General features: G+C 42.1%; 1 pseudogene; it reads right to left on the bottom strand.

The window, feature by feature from the left end:
- LOC130841896 (rhox homeobox family member 2-like) overlaps nucleotides 1-22,477 on the bottom strand; it is a 63,412-nt pseudogene extending 40,935 nt beyond the window's left edge.
- Nucleotides 22,478-22,514: the final 37 nt, after the last annotated feature.

Below are 22,514 nucleotides of genomic sequence, written 5' to 3'. Positions count from 1 at the left end.
ATAGATTCATTTGTATTATTTTTTAGATTCCACATATAAGTGATATCATGCTGCATTTGTCTTTGACTTATTTCACTAAGCATAATATTCTCTAGGTCCATCCATGTTGCTGCAAATGACAATATTTCATTCTATTTTATGGCTGAGTAATATTCATATATATGCATATATAAAGATACACACATACACACATGTATATTACATCGTTTTAAGCCAATCGTCTGTTGATGGGTGCTTGGGTTGTTTCCACGTCTTGGCTGTTGTATGAGCTGTTTATATATTTTGGATATTAACCCCTGTCAGTTGCATTGTTTGAAAATACTTTCTCCCATTCAGTAGGTTGTCTTTTTGTTTTGTTGATGGTTTCCTTTGCTGTGCATAAGCTTTTAAGTTTAATTAGGTCCCATTCTTGTTTATTTTTGCTTATATTTATTTTGCCTTGGGAGACTGATCTAAGAAACTATTACTACAATTTATGTCAAAGAATGTTTCGCCTGTGTTTTTTTCTAGGAGTTTTATGGTGTCATGTCTTACATTTAGGTTTTTAAACCATTTTGAGTTTATTTTTGTACATGGTGTGAGGGAGTGTTCTAATTTCACTGACTTACATGTGGTTGTCCAGCTTTCCCAACATCACTTGTTAAAGAGACTGTCTGCTCCATTGTACAGTCTTACCTCTTTTGTCATAGAGTAATTGACCATAGGTGTATGGGTTTATTTCTGGGCTCTCTATTCTGTTCCACTGATCTATGTGTCTGTTTTTATGCCAGTACCATGGTGTTTTGATTACTGTGGCTGAAAAAAGAATTTTTGATTTTTCAAAAGAAAAAAAAGATTTGTACGTGATAATTAACCATCTATTAGCCTCGCTTTCTTTTTGATGTCAAACTCCTTTAAATTTTACTGTACGTTTATTGCCAACTTATTTTTCTTCCTCCCATTTTCTCTACAATCCCTTGAATATGACTCCTGCCTTACAAAACACTTTTTTAGTTCAGTAGGGTCTTACCAAACAGCACGTCCAGGTCTCAGTCTTCTTTATTTCTTCTTACTTCTCTACACAGTTGGTTGATTTTTCTTTCTTGAATTTCTCTCCTCTTTTGGTTTCTGTAACTGTACTCTTTGGGATTTTCTCCTCTCTCTCCAACTGTTCCTTCTCAGTCTTGTTTGCTGACTTTTCTTCTCCCCACTCCTCAAGGTGCAGTTGTTGCCCAAAGCCCAGTTCTTAGCACTCTTGAATTCTCACTTTACCCTTTATCCCTTTATGATCTCCTCTACTGTCATGGATTCAGTCATCATCCCTTGGCACTCAGAATTTACAAATCTATGCCTTCATCTCTGCTCTCTCTCCTAAATACCAGGATTATGTTTCTAACAGTTCACTGAGTCACACATGAATCTCAGATTCAACGTGTGTAACCCCCACTATTTGTTTACCAAAAGTCAGTGTTACCTAAATTGCATAATGTCATCACCACCCTTTAGTCATGTTGCTCAAAACTTCAGAGCCATTCACCACTCTTCCCTCTAATCATCTCCAAATCCATGAGTTCTCGGATTCTCCCCTTTTTCCAATTCCCATTGCCGGGCCCTCATTTGGGCTTACTTTCTTTTACAACTTATTACAACAAACTCCTACTTCATTCCTAACTTTAGCTTCCACCTCTCTCCTTTCCTCCCCCCTGCAGCCTGTGTTACTTTCCCAAAATATGAATGGGCTTCTGTAATTTCCTTGCTGGAAATATCTCCTGGTTCCCCCTTACATATAGAATAAATACCTGCCAGTTTTGCACAGCACAGCCACATCTTAATTTCTTCCCTTTCAACCTTATGTCCTATGATACTCCAGTCTCCCAATGTGCACAGTCTGTGGATCCCTGGACATACCTGCATGCTCCCAGCCTAGAGCCTTGGCTCAAGTCTTTTCTGCTTGAGCTCTGTACTATATTGAATTCCTAACCATCCTCTCTATCCAGGCTCAATTCTCACTCCTAGCTAATGACTTGGGTAAGAATCTCTGAATTAGAGGTAGTTTTCATCAATAACATGAAAAGTAACAATACATATAATAGCAGTAGCTCACATGGCTCAAGTACTTACCTACTGTGCCAGGCACTGTTCGATGTGTTTTACATGTATACATTCTTATGTTCTTCCCAATAACTCCTCACCTGACATCTTCAATGTCAATGTGGACGTGGATGCAGACTGACCGCACCCTTGATCCTTTTACTCCAGCACCAGCTGATGTTGCTTGAGTGCTCACCATGGGCCTTATCTTTATTTTTATTTATTTATTTATTGGCTGCATTGGTTCTTTGTTGCTGTGCACGGGCTTTCTCTAGTTGCGATGAGAGGGGGCTACTCTGTTGTGGTGCATGGGTTTCTCACTGCAGTGGCTTCTCTTCTTGCAGACTACGAGCTCTAGGTGCATGGGCTTCAGTAGTTGTGGCACGCAGGCTCAATAGTTGTGGCTCATGGGCTCTAGAGCACAGGCTCTGTAGTTGTGGTGCACGGGCTTAGTTGCTCTGCGGCATGTGGGATCTTCCCGGACCAGGGATCAAACCCGTGTCCCCTGCATTGGCAGACAGATTCTTAACCACTGCACTACCAGGGAAGTCCTGGCCTCATCTTTATTACTTTATTTAAACCTCACAACACCATAAGGCAGGTATCATCATGATATCCATTCTACAGATGTGGCAATTGAGGCACAGAGAGAGGTCAGCCAACTTGCCCAGGGTCACAGAGTGAGTATATGGTGGGGCTGGGCAATCTGCCTCCATAACTGGCTTCTTTCTCTGGTGTGGGCCGATCTGCCTCTCGAGACTCTGAGAACCCACAGCACAAGAGCTGGGTCAGGCATTGTGACATTCTCCACACCACCTGGCACAGGGCCCTGTATACCAGCAGCCAGCAAAGGCTTACTGACTGATGCTCACAGGTACAAAAAAGGGCAGGAGGGACATTATTTTCACAAGAAAACATCCTGTCCACGTTGCAAACCACCAGAGGATAACCATCTCCCCTCTCACAGACTCTCATGAATAAATAAAAAAATAGATAGATAGATAGATAGGTAGGTAGGTAGATAGAAAGGGACTGAAGTGGTGAATATAAAGCACTGTGGTGTGGTCATCTGTAAAGTCTTATTAGAAATAGTCAATCCCAAACTGTTACTGCTTATGATGTAAGTAACTTCTACTCCCAAAGACAAGCTTCCAAAGAGCATATTAATGATGCGTGCACAAATCTCACGTCACTTCCTCTCCTCCACACCTGCACTAAAGTGTCATTAAGAAGGAGACATTTAAAGAATTTATAAACAGAATTAATTAATGACAAAAATGATTCATGTCCTCCAGGATAAAGGTACCTAAGAGGCTGTTTAGTCAAATCCCCTTGTCCCCTCAAAGGAACGTTGGCCGGCACAGCAGCCCGGGCTGTCTACCTGCTCCTCCTTCTCTAGCCCAACTCACTGGTGGAAGAAGGGTCGCATCTGAAAGTTCAGTGAGCGGAACCACTTCATCATCAGGGCAGGGCAGGGCTTGTCTATGAGTGAGGTTGAGCTGTTCCACCCTGGTTTAATTTCTTTTAAAAAGGGGTTGATGATGATGATTGTGCAGGTAGAAATAGGATAAATCATGTACAATGTCAAGCACAGGACCCATGCTTAGAAGCTGTTCTTAATATTCAGGATATTAACATGCCCCAGGGCACCTGTAAACACCTCTTGAAGAACCATAAAACCCTCAATCTGGCCTGGCTCTCATTTGGCACTTCTCAGCAGGGAACAAGACTTTCAGAAGTTAGAGGAGAGAAAGAGCCGGAGGGGAGGGGAGGGAGATGGGGTGCAGGAGAAAAGGGCGGCATGGGGAAGATGAAAACTCTCCCTGGTCTACAACACAGGACCAAGTAAAGGGCAAACATGCACACGGAGCAGAGACCAGCAGCCGATGCATAGCTCCACAGTTACCAGCGGCCGATGCATAGCTCCACAGTTACATCCAAAGTCGAAGGAAGCTTGCACTGCAAGCGTTCTTGGGAGCACTAAGCACTGGCAGATTTCTACACTTGCGCTATGATGTGGGTTAGTACAAATCTGGAGTTACTTGTTACATTCGCAAGAGACAGATTGGATTTCTTGCAGCAGGCATCTGAGCACACAGAGTGCTCAGCAAACACAGCCCGAAGCTCCCACTACGATGGGGAGCCAGAGCAAGCAGCTCCCTAATCATTTCATCTGAATCACTAGCCCGGTTTGTGGACTTTGGGGGCAAATGGAGCAGAACCAGAGTCCTATCCATTAGTTACCAACTTTCCGGGTTGGGGGTGGTGGGGAGTCATGCTCAGAGCCCACACGACAAGGGGGATGACCAGGTTGGGGCTGCTGGGGCCCCGTGCTTTCTCCAGCCCCATTTCTGCGTCCCTCCCTCAGGGGAACTAAGGGCAACGAGCCTGCGCCCATCGAGGGCCAGGCGGAGAGACCGGAGAGACGTTCTCCCAACATTTCTCCTGGGCCCTGGGAGGTGACTAAGGTCTCATTTCCCTGCCCCTCCTCCGCCCCAAGTTGGCACCGGTCTACTTTATAGCCACGCCCTGGCCTCGTGCGCGCCCCAGCGGGTCCCCCGCACCGCAGACCAGGTGGGGGTGGGCGCCTTACCAGGAGTGGGTATGCATTGCACCTGCGACAGACACGCTATAACCGGGACCAGGCGCCAAAAAGAGAACCTGACCCGGCCATGGCCCCAGCTCTATCCCCGACAAGGGCATCCCCGCAGATCCCAGCGCAGCTTCATCCACAACACTCAAGACGTGGAGCCTCGGCGGGGGCGGGGGTGGCGGGGTGGCGGTAGGGGCAGCCTCGGTGATACTGGCTATCACAGCCTGGAGTCAGTGGAGAGCGGGAAGAACCACAAGGTCAAGTGCCCGGACTGGGACAGGTGCTTTGGTGAAGCCCAGGAAACGCCCTTTCCCTGGGAGAAGCAAGTGGACAGGACGCCGCTGCTGCCCAGTCGCGTCCCTTCGCCTCCCTGTAGTCTCTCTCTTTGCTTTTCCCCGTTTTCAGATATGAAGCCCTCCATGATCTCAGCGATGGCAGCCAGAGGAGAACAGGAGGCAATACGGTCCGAACTGGGGCGGGAGAAGACGAGGAGGCGGCGGCCAGGAGCCCACGAAGCAGTAGCAGCAGGAGCTGGCTTCCCCAGGTCCCTGAGGGGCGGAAGCCTGGGGACAGGCAGCGGCGCCTCTGCCGCATCACATTCACCCCTTTGCAGCTACGGATGGAGAGTCTTTTACACGCACTGGATACCCCACCGTGTTCCGCATGTACCTGGCTAGCCCTGAAGGTGCCTAGTTCTCCAGGGGACTCGGTTGTCTCTGGGTGTCTCTGGCTCTCTTCCGGAGTCTCTTCTCTCCTTTCCAGGGCCAAAAGCCACCTAGAGGGCCCAAGGCCACCAGGGTCCCCTCCCCCTAGGTCTCTGGGGTGAGGCAGTACCTACTGGGCATGAAGGTAAATATTTTCATGCGGTATTCAAATCCATCAAGTAGGGAGACTTTGACCAGAGCCCTGTTTTGTAAATAACGTTTTGTTGGCACCGTGCATGAGGCACGGTGGAGCAAGTGTAGGGTCAGATTCTAGCTATGTTTAAATTTTGGTAATATTTTCATCATGGGCTATTTTTGCACTAATTTTGATATTTGTTTACTGCACTAAAACATTATTTATCTTGATTGCTGTTTTTTTGGTGTCACATTTAATTTTGCACAAGAGGGAAAACCACCTGCTAAGGCGAGCCTCAAGCTGGGTATTCCAGAAAAGTGAACTGGGGTGGGAGGCATGAAGGGGATAGAAATTTTAAAACAAGCATGAAATAACATCCATGTATTTCATTTCACCCACATCTCCGAATACTGAACAATTGTGATTTTCTTCTCTCAGAAAGGAGCTTGCAAGGCACACGAATGAGACTGAAGCCAGGGTGCAGGTCAGTAAACCTGAAAAATCAACCTGGTAGGGCGGCCATTTTAAAACCTGCTTTGGGACTTTGACATCTTTGTCATGGCCATTCTCACCTTGGTTTGTTTTTATTGCCTTTTCCATGATTGGAAAATAAGTTTTGAACTTTGGGGACTTGAAGGGGTAGTAAATAGGGTCAGTAAATTCCAACTTATGGAAATTGTCCATTACCAGTGGGAACATGAGTTCCCAAAGGGAAAAAAAATAGAACAGAGCTACTTTTCCTACACCTGTGGTACCTATTTATCTATCTGAATATATACAGATATATTTTTTCCAATAAAATTCAAGTCCTCCTAGCACAAGTATCCTTTAGGGAGGATGTTAGCCCTCCTTAAAGCAATACTTCTGTCTTCTGTGTAGTCATGTTGGGACTCAATCTGACCTGGAAGTATTTAAATTAATGCACTGAGGAGCTGGGTTATAAGAGGGTTCAATTGTGCTAAATTATTTAAAATATTCAAAACCAAGCATAACCTCTGAGGTAAAATGAGTGACTTTGTAAATATTTCAGCACTGGTGCAAGGGAGTAATTGGTCCAGAGAACACACTGTAGGAGTAACTAGCATCATTTAGTTGCACTGAGATGGATGGGGTTGAGAGCTTAAAGTCCAAGTCCTCCTGCTATTGTTTTTCAGCATTTGGTAAAGCAAGGTAGGGAGTGGCAGCCCTAAATTTGTCTAAAAAACAAAAACAAAAAAACAATTATGGATAAAATTCCACGGACCCAGAAAGGGTAAAAATGAAAATTCTAATATATAGTCAAACTATGCCTTGGAGATATCATACAAAATCAATGTTATGAAACTACCAAATGCATAAATAAATATTCTCTTGAGGAATTTCTAATCTAAGGATTTTTTTCCCTTTTGGTGGTACAATTAGGAACAAGTGGGTTTTGTGGAATTTTTTGGTGCCGGTGGGGTGGCTGTCAATTCAGGGTAGCTTTGGACCTGTGTTAATTTGAAGTACTTTTTCATTTCCTCAAGCAGTGGTGACTAATTTCTAGGTCATGGGATCAAGAGGTGACTACTTCATATCATAGAAAACCTTAAGTTGCATCAAAGAAGTATTGATAGGAGGAAAAATCTAGATGAGCTTATTATTAGCTTTGCTGCAGAGAGCATGTAAGGGCAGTGATGGACATGGACTGCAGAGCTGGGGAGGAGGGGGTCTGGAAAGCAGTGCTGGCAGCTGAGGCCACGGGCTGGGCTCACAGTCAGGTCTGGCCAGGGCTTGGGAGGCCCAGGCCTCTGCTTTCTCAAGCAGGCAAAACAAGTTGAGAGGAAAAGAAAAACTGAAGTTTTGGCGACTTGCTTTTCCTGGGTTTATGAAGTGGTCTCTTAGTGGAGTTCAGAAGGGAAAAAGAGCAACAAGAAACAAATGAGGGAAAAGAGAGAATGTTTTCATCTATTTCCAAACTACAGCATGAACCCCAAAGAACCTCCTTTTCTTTTTTTAAAATTGAGGTATAACTGACATACATTAGTTTCAGGTCTACAACATAATGATTTGATATTTATATACATTGTGAAATGATCGCCACAGTGTCTAGTTAATATCCATCACCACACCAAAAAAATTTTTTTAATAATGAGAACTTTTAAGATTTGCTCTCTTAGCAACTTTCAAATTAGTTAATACAGTTAATAGTATTATTAACTGTAGTTACCATACTGTACATTACACATCCCCATGACTTAAGTTTGTACCTTTGACCACCCCCCCCCACCCATTTCTCCCACCTCCCGCCTCTGGCAACCACCAATCTGTTCTATGAGTTTGTTTGTTTTTAATTCGGGGGGTTCTGTTGTTTGTCTTTTGTTTTTAGATTCCTCCACATCAAAGTGAGATCATACATTATCTGTCTTTCTGATTTATTTCACTTAGCATAATGCCCTCAAGCTCCATCCTTGTTGTAGCAAATGTAAGACTTCATTGTTTTTTGTGGCTGAATAATATTCCACTGTATATACAGGCATACCTCATTTATTGTGCTTCACTTTATTGCACTTTGCAGATACTGGTTTTTTTTAAACAAATTGAAGGCTTGTGGCCACCCTGCATCAAGCAAGTCTACTGGCGCCATTTTTCCAACAGCATTTGCTCACTTCTTATCTCTGTGTCACATTTTGGTAATTCTGGTGATATTTCAAACTTTTTCATCATTATGGTATTTGTTATGGTGATCTGTGATCTCTGTTACTGTTGCAAAAATATTACAACTTCCTGAGGCTTAGATGAAAGCATTTTTAGCAATAAAGTATTTTTAAATTAAGGTGTTTGTTGTTTTTTTAAGACATAATGCTATTGCACACTTAACAGACTACAGTATAGTATAAAAAATAACTTGTAGTATTGGTAAACCAAAAAATCCATGTGGCTCACCTTATTATGATATTCACTTTGTTGTGATGACCTGGAACCAAACCCACAATATCTCTGAGATGTGCCTGTATACACATTTTCTTTATCCATTCATCCATGGATAGACAATTAGCTTGTTTCCTTATCTGACTATTGCAAATAATGCTGCAGTGAACACAGGGGTGCCACACTGTTGTTGACCTTGTTCCAAAATGCCTAGTTCCACTCTCTTGCCTTAGAACTCTTGATGGTGTTGGGATCTCCTAGTTGAGGAATGGGGCTGGCAAGACCTAGGGTGCTCCACCACTCCAGGCAACATCACCTTCCATCCAGAATCCTGAACATGGAGGTAGAACCAGGTTAGCTGCCAGTGTCCTAAGCCCACGAAGGCTGGAGGGTGGGGGCAGGTTGGCACATGCAGAATTGACAGTGGTCTGCCTCTTTCCCTCCAAATGATTGGTTGGGCAGAAACTGAATTTGAATGGAGTTGAACCTAGTTAGGTTGAACTTTCCTTAGTATTAAAGACTACAATATCAAGGCAGTGTCCAGATCTTCAGCAACTCTCACGTCCCAGTAAGATAAGTCACAACCCCCCAGGGCCCCCTTGCCAGACCACCTTTCTAACTCTCAAGACATTTCAGAGGATAAATGACCCCTTAGTCATCCTTCAAGGAAACCTTCTGTCTAAAATTCCAACATGTTCCTTCCTACTAATTATCTACTTCAGACTTAAGATGGGCTTTTAAAATAGGGTCTGTTTCCCTCAGTATGACTTTGAAAGGGGTTGAGTTTTTACCATGCTCAGCTCCCCACATTGCCAGGGTGACACTGTCCCTAGTGAGGAGGGGCAGAGCAGCTGGACTGCTGTCAGAACACTAACTCTTCTTTATCCTGTTACCAGGCAAAGCATTAACAGCAAGGACACAGTGCCATTCACTAGCTGGCTTGCCTGTAGGACATGGAAAATAGTTAAAGAATACTAAAAGTGGGAGGACAGGAGCAAAGCAATAAGCCTAGACTAGAGCCTGGCATGTTTAGTCTACGATCACTAAGGGTGGCCTGAAGGGAGGGGTGCAGTATTAACTTTCCTAAGATATTTTAGCAATAATGAAATAGTTTCTTCCATGTCATCAATAGCATATAGATTTGCATGTTGTGTTTTTCTATTAAGACATTAACTATTCAGGGCTTCCTAGGTGGCACAGTGGTTAAGAATCCACCTGCCAATGCAGGGGACATGGGTTCGATCCCTGCTCCAAGAAGATCCCACATGCCACGGAGCAACTAAGCCCGTGCGCCTCAACTACTGAGCCTGCGCTTTAGAGCCCATGAGCCACAACTATTGAGCCCATGTGCTACAACTACTGAAGCCCATGTGCCTAGACCCCGTGCTTCGCAAAAGAGAAGCCACGGCAATGAGGAGCCCGCGCACCACAACGAGGAGTAGCCCCCACTCACCGCAACTAAAAGAAAGCCCACGCACAGCAAAAAAGACCCAACACAGCCAATAAAATAAATAAATAAACAAATTTAAGGGAAAAAAAGACATTAACTATTCAATATACTAAACCAATTCCTTTTTTCCCCTCTGACTGAAGGTTTGGTTTAAGAATGGGAGGGCCAAGTGTTGGAGATATTAGAGGGGCTTAATTCTCAGAAATATGTCCCCTGTGGCCATGGGTCACCCTGTTGTCACAATCCTGGATGGTTCCTATAATGACATATTTGTTTCGAAGCCCAAGTGGAGTTGGGTTCCTCTGGTGCCACTGCAGCCCCAAACACCCATCATCAAGAGCAGTTCACCAAATGCCTGATAAATGAACTGAATAAATGAAAACAGTGCATTGTGGTTTTATATGGCATATTTTTTCGTATTTTCAGTAGAGATGTGAATTCTCTTGTATACCTGTTTTTATGTGCCAAATGGGGTTAGTATTATATGGATAAGAATTGCTAAGGAATGTCAAGAAGGTCTCTTTTCATGAGGTGACGTCCCTGAGTCACTATCATGAGGCCCTGCACTTCTCAGATACATACACATGTAAGATGGGGTGGGGAAAGTCCCTAGTGAGAGACCAGTGTGCTGCAAAACAGGGCTGAGCTCCAATCCAGGGCTGAGCTCCAATCTCTATGAGGAGCTTGGGCACCAGCCTGGACTCTAAAGGAATCTTCCTAAGAAACTACTATTTATAGGGCTTTATGGGAAGGTAAGATCCAAACCTTCACCTAGTTTTGTTCTAGATACTCCAAATTCTGTTCACTGCCCTTCCTTTTTGTGGAAGATATAGGGGAACAAACCATAATGGCCCAAAGGAACTGCTGCTTCAAAGGAAACACAAGAGGAGACTCCATCAAGGCCAGAAAGAAGCTCTTCTCCCTTTTCTCCCCTCCCCCCACCCCAGGAGCCATATTATTGTGTCTTCCCTGGCTTAGAAGTGACAATCATGCCTTCGAATGTATTTTGTCTCATTCAGCATCCTTGAAAGGACCCTAGATACTGACGATTAAACACTAAAAGGGAATCTTTTGGTTTACTGCTGCTGGAAGCAAGAGGAAGGCCCTGATTAATAATCCAGATTAATGGATCACTGAAAAAAAGCAGTCAGACCTTGACTTTCTTCATGCTATCTTCCTCATGTGAAACTGCCAGGCTAAAAAACAAAAATAAAAATGAAGTGTGATAAGAACTGAGGAATTACTGTTAAATTTTTAGGCATAGTAATGGTAATGTGGTAATGTTTAAAAAGGAAAGAATGTCTCTCTTTTAGAGAAACATGCTGAACTGTTTATAAAGGAAATGATATCTGGGATTTGGTTCAAAATAATTGGGGGTAATGGCAACTTCCCACAAATTGATAATTGTTCAAGTTGGTGATATGTACATGGGAGATCATTACACTATACTCTATACTGGTGTGTGTACGTGTGTGTGTGTGTATACATATACATATGACCTTTTCCATAATAAAGATTAAAGAAAAAAACCTGGTCATCTGTGTTTCTTCTTTTTCTTTTGCTGGGCTTTTTTTCTTTTGTATTTCCATCTGAAAATTAAAACATATTAAAATCAAAAAAAAAGTTTACCTCTAAAACGTTAATACCTTTGACCAGATAAATAAGCTTCTGCTGTCCCAATTGTTATATCAGAGAAATTCATCCAAACATTTATGTTACAAACCATGCTAGGCACCGGAAACATAGAAATTAAAGTCACACTAGGTATTAGATGATATAGGGAATTATTAACTTACTGGGTGAGATAATAGTATTGTAGTTAAGTAGGAAAATGTCCTTTTTTAAAGCGTTGCATACAGAAATATTTAGTGTATTTTACCTTGAATATCTCAACAACAAAAAATCCCTACTTGAAGCAAATATGTCAAAATGCTAACAAATGTTAAACCTCAGTGACAAGTACTGTATATGGCATTAATTATACTACTCCCTCTACTTTTCTGAATGTTTGAATATTTTCATGTGTGTGTTTGGGGGGATGCTTTCCAGGAGCTCAGTCTAGTGGAGGAGACAGAGGGAAAGAGGTAAGTAGAATCTGAGTAAGCGGGAAGCATGGGATGCTCTGGGTGTAGAGTCTCAAAATCTGGCGGATTTGGGGAGGGTGGTTTAGGAATGGTTGACCAGGAAAAGGTGACTCTTAAGCTAGTTCTTTTTAAAACCAGTTTTATTACAAAAGTAATGCATGTCCACTGTTGCAATGAGTAAGCCAAGCTGCGAGCAGGGAGAGACCAGTAAGTGGATGGATTCTCTGTACCAAGTGACAGAGTCGAGAGAAAGGATGTGCAATATTGAAGAGATGGAAACTCACTCTTAGGTCACAGAGGACACTGCAGGAGAGTGACAGGGTACGTGTGATGAGAGAGATCAATCAAGGTCTGACTTTACCCTGAAGGCCATGGAGAGCTATGGGAGGGTTTTAAGTAGGGACTGGCATGCTCAGATTTATACTTCAAGAAAGCTCAGTCTTCCAGCACAGAGGAAGAAAGGTGACAGTGAGGGCCAGGAAACCCAGGTGACATGAGAGGAAGGGGTGCCTTAGTGTAATGTGTGCCCCAGAGGAGGCACCCTCTGTCAATCATCAGCCAGGAGAGGACACAAAAAGGTGGCTTTTTTGTGAGGTGCTGCCCCACAGGAAGTGTCTTCCATAAATCAGCTGCTGGCCTGAAGGGGGTCCCCTATGGTGTGCCTTTTTGAAAATTGCACAAAGGTGCCCACAGAGTGTGAGAATCTCACAAAAGAGCCGCTCCACTGGGCTGATGCAGCCCCTGTGGCTTGGTCTGCACCACACGTCTCTCAGACTAACCCTAACTTGGTTCGATGCCATATACCTTGTACAGCTACACATGACCAATCTGGAGTTACACAGCTTAGATTTGAATCCCAACTGTGTGACCTTGGGTGTGGTACTTATAACCTGCTCTGGGCCTCCATTTCCCCATCTCTAAGATGTGCCCTACAGTGACTGTGTGGATTAAATAGCAATAATGCATATCAGGTACTCAGCAGGGTTCCTGACACAAAGTCAGTAAGTGTTCAAAACTCTTGGCTATTATGGTTTTTAAGAACTTTCTTCTAAAATAAGATTTCAAGAAGTAAAACTAGTTTTGAAGCAAGGCTCACAGAAGAATGTTGGCTTTCTTACCACTGGAGTCTGTTTCAGAATCAGAGTCACTGTCACTATCATCAGAATACTTCTTGTGTTTTCTTTTAGATGATATTTTCTTTCTCCTTTTCTCGGATCTTTCTTTTGAATGACTAGACTTCTTTTCTTCTACATAAAAATAGAAATAAAACACTAACTTCTAAAGAAGTATTTCTGAGCATCAATTTTATTGTATTTGAAATACTGAAAAGGAATTGATGAGTAAAGGCAATCTGAGTAAAAGTAAACTATTTATTGTTCAACTATTTATAAATGTATTTTTTAAACTTCTCAATAAAAAAAGTTCTATATTTAAAAAATACCTTCTGCATGAATTGGGAGATTGGGATTGCCATATATACATTACTAATAAGAAAAAAATATCAAACTGCACACTTTAAATATACACAGTTTATTGTATGTCAATTGTATCTCAATAAAAGTTCTTAAAAAAAATACCTTCTGAAGCAGAAGCTGAAGTGGTGCTTTTCTTTGGCTCTTCATCCTCTACTGGTGTATGTTCATCAGAGCTGAATTTAAAGAAAATGGTAGTAAGAATCAGAAAAGTAATAAAATATGGACCACAGAGTATAAAAACATAGACTTAAAAATTTTCAGTAAGAAACTGATTGTCCAAGAACCATTCAAAGCCAGCACTGGAATGCTTTTATAACAGTACAGTGTATTGGTCAACACCTTCATAATAATAGAATAATCATTTACATTTGCATAATGCTTTCGAGTTTACAAACTGCTGTTCACACTGAAAGCAGCATGGAGGATTTGTATTTTCAGAAGAAACCACAGGGCGAATGCAGGGAAACAGGAACCATAGGAAAGATAAAAGAAACTGGAGATAAGAAGGCTGAGGGAAGACTTCATAATTTAATTCTACACGTGGAACAGACATATGGTAGAGCAGCAATTGTTCTGTCTCCCCAGAGCAAGAACCTAACACATTACAGTATAAAGAGATTTCATCCTGTTGTAAGAGAATTCTGAAAATGAGTATTATTAACATTCTACAATAGCTTAAAAGGGAATTTCCATATCATATAGTCTTTTCCTCTGAAGATCACATCTGGAATAATTTAGGTATTGCCCAGAAAATTATTTTTAGGGTGCCTTCCAACTCTAATTCTGTGATTTCAGGTTCTTATAAGGATATCTGTAAGTACAAGTTTCTAATAATAATGCTTTATTGACTTGTCACAAATTACAAGTTTATCTGTCAAGCACGTTGTCTCAACTCAACCTAAGGTAGACACAGAAATAGAGAAGGAAGCAGCAGCTAATGAATAGCACCAAAGAGAAAAGAAATAAGGAAAAAGAAGAAGCATTAGGCCTTCAGATAGTATTGGACATAGGAAAATTAACTAAACAAAACCATATTGGCATATTCATCTTTAAAATCCCTTTGTAATGCTAAAATCTGACATGCAATCTGTTATTGGGTTAGTTGAAGAAAAAAAATAATCAAAATAACTAAGTGCATTAATTGTTTTAACACTGAACCTTTCTATGAATAGGAAATTAGCACCCCATGAATTATAGTTTAAAAAGAACAATTAGCATGCTAAAACCCATTGGCAACATGTTTTAATTCTTAGGTATGTTCCATATTTTTAAAACTTAAGGGATATAAAAGGATAAATCACAAGAAAGAAGAAATACGTGAGATGTACTTAAAGTCCCTCGCTTAAAAAAATTTAAAATAGACACTGGATTTAATAAATGTTACAACATATTTTTAAAAATAGGTTTTTTTAAAGCATAACAATATATTTTAATACACAACCAAAATACAAAACACCATACTAAATTGATGGCAATAAAATATGGTATTTCATTTGCATTGCATGACAAATGGTTAATATCCTTAGTCATAAATGAGTTCTTAGAAACCAGTAACAAAGACATTGATATACCAAGGGAAATGGGAAAAAAAAAACAAGAAACAAAAAACAAAAAACAAAAAACAGAAGAAAATGAAATACAAGTGACTGGTAAGGATTAAGCTGAACAATAACAGACGGAAAGCAGTTTTTTCGTAATATCACATTACCAAAGACTAAAAATTTAACATTTGTACAGTTTTAGGAAATATACCCACATAAACACCGAGGGACAAGACTGATGAGGTCCCATCCACATAGTAGGGGAAAATCTATAAATTTTGGATATCCTTAGTCCTAGCAGTTCCAAAAACTGGAATTATAAAATATATTTTTTATGAAACTATAATTCACTCATTTTCAACATGCCGTTTCAGAGAAAAATATATGCATTTCCAGGAGTTTAGCCAGAGTTATATATTTTAAAATTAAAAATGACAAAGACAACTTTATTCTAGAAAAACTCATTGCTTCTGAGCTGGTGCATCACAATATGGCACATTTTCTATAAGAAGGTCTTTCCTAGGGACCAATTTCAGCATATTGTAGTCTGCATGAATACCTTGTATAACAGATGTTCTGGGTATCAATTCAACATCAGAACCTATTTTTATTAGCTATTCTATTTTCTTAGGAGAAGGTTCACTTTTATTACATTTGAATTCTTCGTTTATCTTTGTTCTGGCTCCTTCTGATGCCCTAGCATAATCTTTAAAAACTTGTTGTCTGGTCCTGTGCAATGTTTCAAAGAGCTGTAAATTATCTGTATTTATACATATATCCCCATATCCCCTCCCTCCCACTATCCCTATCCCATCCCTCTAAGTCATCACACATCATCAAGTTGATCTCCCTGTTTTATGCAGCAGTTTCCTACTAGCTATTTGTTTCACATTTGGTAGTGTATATATATGTCAATACTATTATCAGCAAAAACTGGCACAACAATGTAAAGCAATTATATTCCAATAAAGAGCTTTAAAAAAAATAGAGCTGTAAAACATGATTGGACATGCGAATGCACGTTCAGATCTTTATAAGTTTGCAACTTGAAGGTTCGTATGTAGGGGACTCAGGGTCTTCGAGGTTTCTTGTGTATCATGAGATTCCCGGTCTCCCTCAGAAGCACGGACTCCCTCTTGATGTCAGGGGTATCTCTCATGCAGTTAGCTTCACCTGAAGTGGAATCAATAGCTGGGGAGGGAGGTGTGCAGCTCTTTGTTCTCCTTGACTAACAAGCTCAATTTCCTAACAGCTTCTGAGAGACTCAGTAAACTCTCAAGACCAGTCAAAATTCTAGTCAATTTACATCACCATTAATGGAGTTCCTAAACTCTAACCAGGCAAAGCACATCAAACGATCTACAAGCATATGAGGAAAGTGCCTCTACTCTCAACCACTCTTTCAAAGATCAACAGGATCAAGTGAATGACAAAGCCAGCTCTCAGTCTGAGACATCATTAAAGGGGTTAGATATGCAAACAGTACCTAATGGTGTCTGTCTCTCTTTCCCTTCCTCCTTTCTTCATTCTCCCACCTGCTATCCTTCCCCATCTGTATCAGTTTCCTATACAAACTACCACAAATTTAGTGGCTAAAAATGACACAAATGTATCATCTTACAGGTCAGAAATCAAAAAATGGGCCTTGCTGGACAAAAACCAACATGCTGGCAATGCTGCATTCCTTCTGGAGGCTCTAGGGGTAAACATCTTTCCTTGTCTTTTTCAGCTTCTGCAGGTAACCTGCATCTCTTGGCTCCTGGCCTCTCCAGCCATATTCAAATCAGCAACTGCAACAGTCTGACCTCTGCTTCTGTCATCACATCTCCTTCTCTGACTTTGCCAAAGACTCTTCTCTAAAATACATTTTTAAAAGACTTACTGTGGTTCAGGATTATATTAGTCAGCTAGGGCTGCCATAACAAAATGCCAGAGACTGGGTGGCTTAAATAGCAGAAATTTATCTTCTCACCATTCTGGAGGTTAGAAATCCAAGATGAAGGTGACATCAGGGTTGGTTTCTGGTTAGACCTCTCTTCCTGGCTTGTGGACTGCCAGCTTCTTGCTGTGTCCTCTGTGCTCAGGTAGGGGAGGGAGGAAGTGGGGAGAGAAGAAGAGAAGAAGGAGAGAGGAGGATAAGGGGGAGAGGGGGGAGGGGATAGAGAGAGAGTCAGAGAGATATACTGATTGATGGAGATCTCTGGTGTCTTCCTCTTCTTATAAGGACACCAGTCCTACTGAATTAGGGCCTCATCCTCATGAGCTTATTTAACCTTAATTACCTCCTTAAAAGCCCTATTGCCAATTACAGTCACTTGGAGGGTTAGGGCTTCAACATATGAATTTGGGGGGCGCACAACTCAGTCTAAAGCAAGGATTATTTGGAGAAAGTCCTCATACTTTAGAAGCTCCCAATTCTCTAATCCTATCTCACTTATTTTTCCAGAAGATATAGGCATGTAAATTATAACTCAATAGCTGAATTCTAGAAAAAAGGGGAAAACTAGAATGAACCCTGTGCTATGGATTGGAATTTGAGGTACTGGTGTGAATTCATGGATTTCAATATGTAGAAATGGTATGGATATAACATAAATTTAAATACAGAAACAGGGCTTCCTGGGTGGCACAACAGTTAGGAATCCGCCTGCCAATGCAGGGGACACGGGTTCGAGCCCTGCTCCGGGAGGATCCCACATGCCACGGAGCAGATAAGCCCGTGCACCACGACTATTGAGCCCATGTGCTGCAACTATTGAAGCCCACGCGCCTAGAGCCTGTGCTCCGCAACAAGAGAAGCCACGGCAATGAGGAGCCCACGCACCACAACGAAGAGTAGCCCCCACTCACCGCAACTAAAGAAAGCCCGCACACAGCAAAAAAAGACCCAACACAGCCAATAAAATAAATAAAAAAATAAATAAATTTATTTAAAAATAAATAAATAAATACAGAAACAAAAATTTTAAAAAATAGCTGAATTCCATTCTATATATATATAAATTTTATATATATTCAAATTCAACAAGTCCGGTTATTCTATTCTTCCTTTATGTTTTAAACTTTAAATTAATAAAAACCTGGTATAAATGTAAACTTAACACTTGGGGTCTAATGTTCTGATGGAACTATCAAATGGTACTGACTGCAGACAGCCTGAACAGCCAGGCTAGAAATGCAGCCCGGGAGGCTGTCAAGTGCTTCCCTTCTGCCGCATGCATGACATAGCTCCTAATTGCTCATTTCATCTTCTGCAATATGTGACAGAAACAGTTTTACATTTGGAAATAACTTCATTTGTTTATGCATATTTATGAAAGGAAAAAGAAGTCTGTTCCAATTTGGTTAAAACTTTAGTTTTCAGAAACCCAGAAATTAGTAAAGACAATTTTTAGAAATGAAGCACTACTGACTGGCAGCTTTAGATTTCTTGATTAAAAATCTAACTAAAACCAGGACCTAGGTATTAAAATGCTTACCTCAGTGTGACTCGTGGTGGCAAAAGCCAGACTCTAAGTGAAAAATCTATCAATAGGGAATAATGAAATAAATATGGTATGTGCTTACTGTGGACTATTATGCAGCCATAAAAAGAATTAAGTCATTTATCTCCTGACTTGAATAGATGTTGGAGACCTATTGCTAAGTGGGAAAAAAAATGGGCAGGGGGGAGGTAAATAAATAGGACTAAGAAGGAAAAAAAAAACCTAAATAAATTGATTATGTTTTAGGCATTCTTTCAATGATGAAGAGGTTCTTGGTGAAAAGTCTGGGAACTATTCTATTTGGTGCTTAGCAGAAATATTTTGAATTAATGTATGTACCAGTTATTGCCATTTCTTTACTAAATTCAAAAATTTTCTGTGAAATAAATATTTCAATTTTGGAAAAAAAATGAAGCACTAGAAGAAGTAGAAAATAAAGGGAGCTCTGAAAAGAAAGGTTCTATGTGACAAAAGCTGTATTCAATGAGATTTGGGGTTTGTTTTCCCTTTAGTTCTTTTTTGGAAAAGGAGCTCTTTGGAGGACATTAATATTCTTTTGTCTTATAATAATGTTTGTCAATTCTGTTTAGTATTTGCTATTACTCATAAACTGAAAAAAAAAAGAAAACTAACAGAGGCTCAATTCTCCAAAGTCTAGCTGCTTATGTCTATTTTTTTAATCCTTATAAAATGAATATATTTGGCCTCATTGCTTAAATAAATTGTTTTTTTACTTCTTTATTTATTCAGGGGAAAAGGTATTATAATTATGCAGATTTGGACTCAGAGGGTCTCCCAGTTCCTGAAGTAGATAATCGAAAAGTAAGCATACAGGGCTTTCCTGGTGGCGTAGTGGTTAAGAATCTACCTGCCGGGCTTCCTAGGTGGCGCAGTGGTTAAGAATCTGCCTGCCAATGCAGAGGTCACGGGTTCGATCCCAGCTCCAGGAAGATCCCACATGCCGCGGAGCAACTAAGCCCGTGTGCCAAAAAAATAAAATAAAATAAAATATGCAAAAGAATCTACCTGCCAATACTGGGGACAAGGGTTCGAGCCCTCCTCCGGGAAGATCCCACATGCCACAGAGCAACTAAGCCCGTGTGCCACAACTACTGAGCCTGCGCTCTAGAGCCTGTGAGCCACAACTACTGAGCGCACGCACCTAGAGCCCCTGCTCCGCAACAAGAGAAGCCACTGCAATGAGAAGCCCGTGCACTGCAACGAAGAGTATCCCCCGCTGGCCGCAACTAGAGAAAGCCTGTGCACAGCAACGAAGACCCAATGCAGCCAAAAAAAAAAAATAAATTAAATAAATAATAAATCTAAAAAAAATAATAAAAGATAAAAGTAAACATACAAATAACAGACCGTGGAATATATAAAGGTCAATGATGCCTGCCAGATTGTAAAGACACAGTCCTGGTAGTGTAGGGCCTAAAATTAAGGCCCAGTGTTATGTACTGCCTTGACATCTGGGGAAACCAGTAGGGCCTCCAATGGCCTAACTGCAAATTCCCCTTCCTACTCTGCTCCTGCAGAAAAGGTCCCCTAGCCAAACAACCCTCTTTATCAAAGGGACAGGCACAGTTCCAGATTATCCCTGCACAGTGGATCTTATGTGTTCAGTGTCAGGTGTCCTGTGTTCAGCTGCCGCATAACCCTAGGGAGGGATTCCCTCTCTCACCAACAGGGTGAATAGCAGACCATTAAAACAGTCCCTGCTGCTACCTGGTTTCATCTGGACTTTCATAGTAAATTATCTTCTACATGCACAAATGCAAATTTCATCCAAGCTGTTCTTACACTTTTTGGTTAGGATTCTAAAATATGCTGTTTGGTTTCTGATTGACACAGATTGGGGGTGACCTTTCTGAAACATATAACTTGGAGAGGTAGGTCTCCAACATAACTCAGGACTATTTTTACTGTTCCTGCTTCTAGGTATGAAACCCTAATAGCTAAAATGTAATGTGTATTATGTTCCAGGCACTAAATCACTACAACAACCTTAAAAATGTCAGCACTATTTTTATCCCCTTTGTTACAGGTGAAGAAATGTAGCCTGGAGAGGTTAAGTAATTTGCCCAATGTTTTGACTTTCTTAAATTAACATTTTTTAAGTGGAGCACAGGGTGCCAGATGGTGAGCCAAAGTTCAACAACAGACCACAATAGAAATTGAAATAGAGTAGTTTATTACTCACAGGTCCTGGGGGAAGTACCCAGCATGCCTCGAGGGGTCACATGGGGAGGTCAAGATAGGGGGCAGAGTGACAGGACCTGGGGTACATGCCTTTATTAGGGTCTCTGGGTGGAGTGCTTTGGGGTTCCCAGGCTAGGGCCATTTCAGTCAATTTAAATCAAAAGAGCAGGGGTTTTGGTAAGCCCCACGGGGGTCTTCTCTAAGGGGGCCATACAGAATACAGGCACTGGGAGGCAGGGGAGACTGTAGATCACAGGGGCTGTTGGGGAAGCCATATCAGGGACTTACATTTGCTTGTGACTTTACAGGTTGCTATCTAGGGCAAGTGCTTACAGGAGGGGGCTAGTGACAGTTTAATGTCCCTGCAAACAAAATGGATGCTGAGGCAGCAGCAATACCATTGAGTAGCTCAGGTAAACTCTCAACACCCAAAGTTATACAGTCATTAAGCGGCAAAGCAGGGCTTCAAACTCTGGCAGTCTGAATCCAGCCACTAACCTCTTCCTCACTATGCTTTATTACCGCCCAATGCTGGAAGAAAAAGAATCACTGAGACATCTCCCAACTGTTGCAATCTCAACCTGCCCCTCAATGCCTGTAATGTTCGTAAATTTCTTATTTTTAACACATTGGAAGCACTTAGGAGGTACGAATACTTACATAACAATAATTAGAACTTTTCCTTCTTTGTCTTAAACTATTTTTCCACTCCAATACTCACTTTCATTAGAGGAAAACTGATCTCACCCTCCCCTCATTCCTCAAGGTCAAAATTGAAACCACAAGACCTTTCTCAAGGTAGCCCCATTTGCACATCAGCTATGCACATCACTTTTCCTACATTCATCCACTCATGCCGTGGGGGAAGGTTTTCTCTTCTTCAATTTAAACCCTTAATCTCAACCCTTCCCAACTTCCTACAAAGAATTTCCACTTACACATCCTGTTATCATCTCAAACCGATCAGTTCATTCATTCAACACAGTGGTTGAGCTCTAAGTGCTAGGCACTGCGAATTCTGTGATGAATAAAATCGGGCTCCTCCTTTCCACGAACTCAGTCTAGTGGAGAATAAAAACTTGCTCACAAATGATAACACAAAGTAAATAAATGCTATAAATAGGTCTGGAACCCTTGGCCATGTCTTCTGCCAGATCAGAGGTGGGAGAGGGTGGAGGGGGTCAGGGCACCGTATGAAGGGGCCCAAGGATGAGTGAGAATTAAGGGAGAAAAAGGGCGAATAAGGAGCTGTCGTGGACTGAAGCAAAGAAAAGATATAAATGGGCGCAAGGAAGGCAGAAAATGCTTAACTGGGACCGTTCAGAAGCGGGATGAGAGATGAAGCGGACTCTGAAGGCAGGTGGGCTCCTCGGAGCGAAGGTGCGGCCGCATCACTCACCTCCCTGTCCTTGTCCAGGAGGCTGGGTCCTGGCTCGTCGTTCCCGCAGCGGCGGGAGTGGCGGCCGCGCTGAGCGGACGAGGAGGAAGAAGCGGAGGGCGCGCCCCGAGGTGCCGAGGGCCGCTCAGGGCTGGTTTCGGGAACCTCGGCTGAGGCTACCCAGCTGATGGCCCGAGGACATTCCAGTCCCCCGGCCCAGAGCAAGACTGCGAGCGAGAGCGGCGGCCACTCGGGCTCGGGGCTCTTCCACGAACTGCGACGCTTCCCACTCCGGGCTGTGCGAGCCAGCCACCTGACCCATTGTTGCCACGAAAGAGAGAACACTCCCACGAGCCTGGGAAGACCTCAGTCTCTCGGGCTCACAGAACCAGCCGCTGCGCCCCCGCCCGCAAAACTGAGGAAAGCGTGGAAACCGTTCTGGGTGCGTCGGCAAAACCCTTCCCCAGGCCTACGTGGCCTCCCGCCGATGTGAAAGGGCTGTGTGCA

Source organism: Hippopotamus amphibius, chromosome X (assembly GCF_030028045.1).
Source record: "Hippopotamus amphibius kiboko isolate mHipAmp2 chromosome X, mHipAmp2.hap2, whole genome shotgun sequence".
In the NCBI taxonomy this organism is placed as follows: Eukaryota; Metazoa; Chordata; class Mammalia; order Artiodactyla; family Hippopotamidae; genus Hippopotamus; species Hippopotamus amphibius.
Note: the sequence above shows the minus strand (reverse complement) of the source record. Positions and strands in the feature narration are given on the sequence as shown.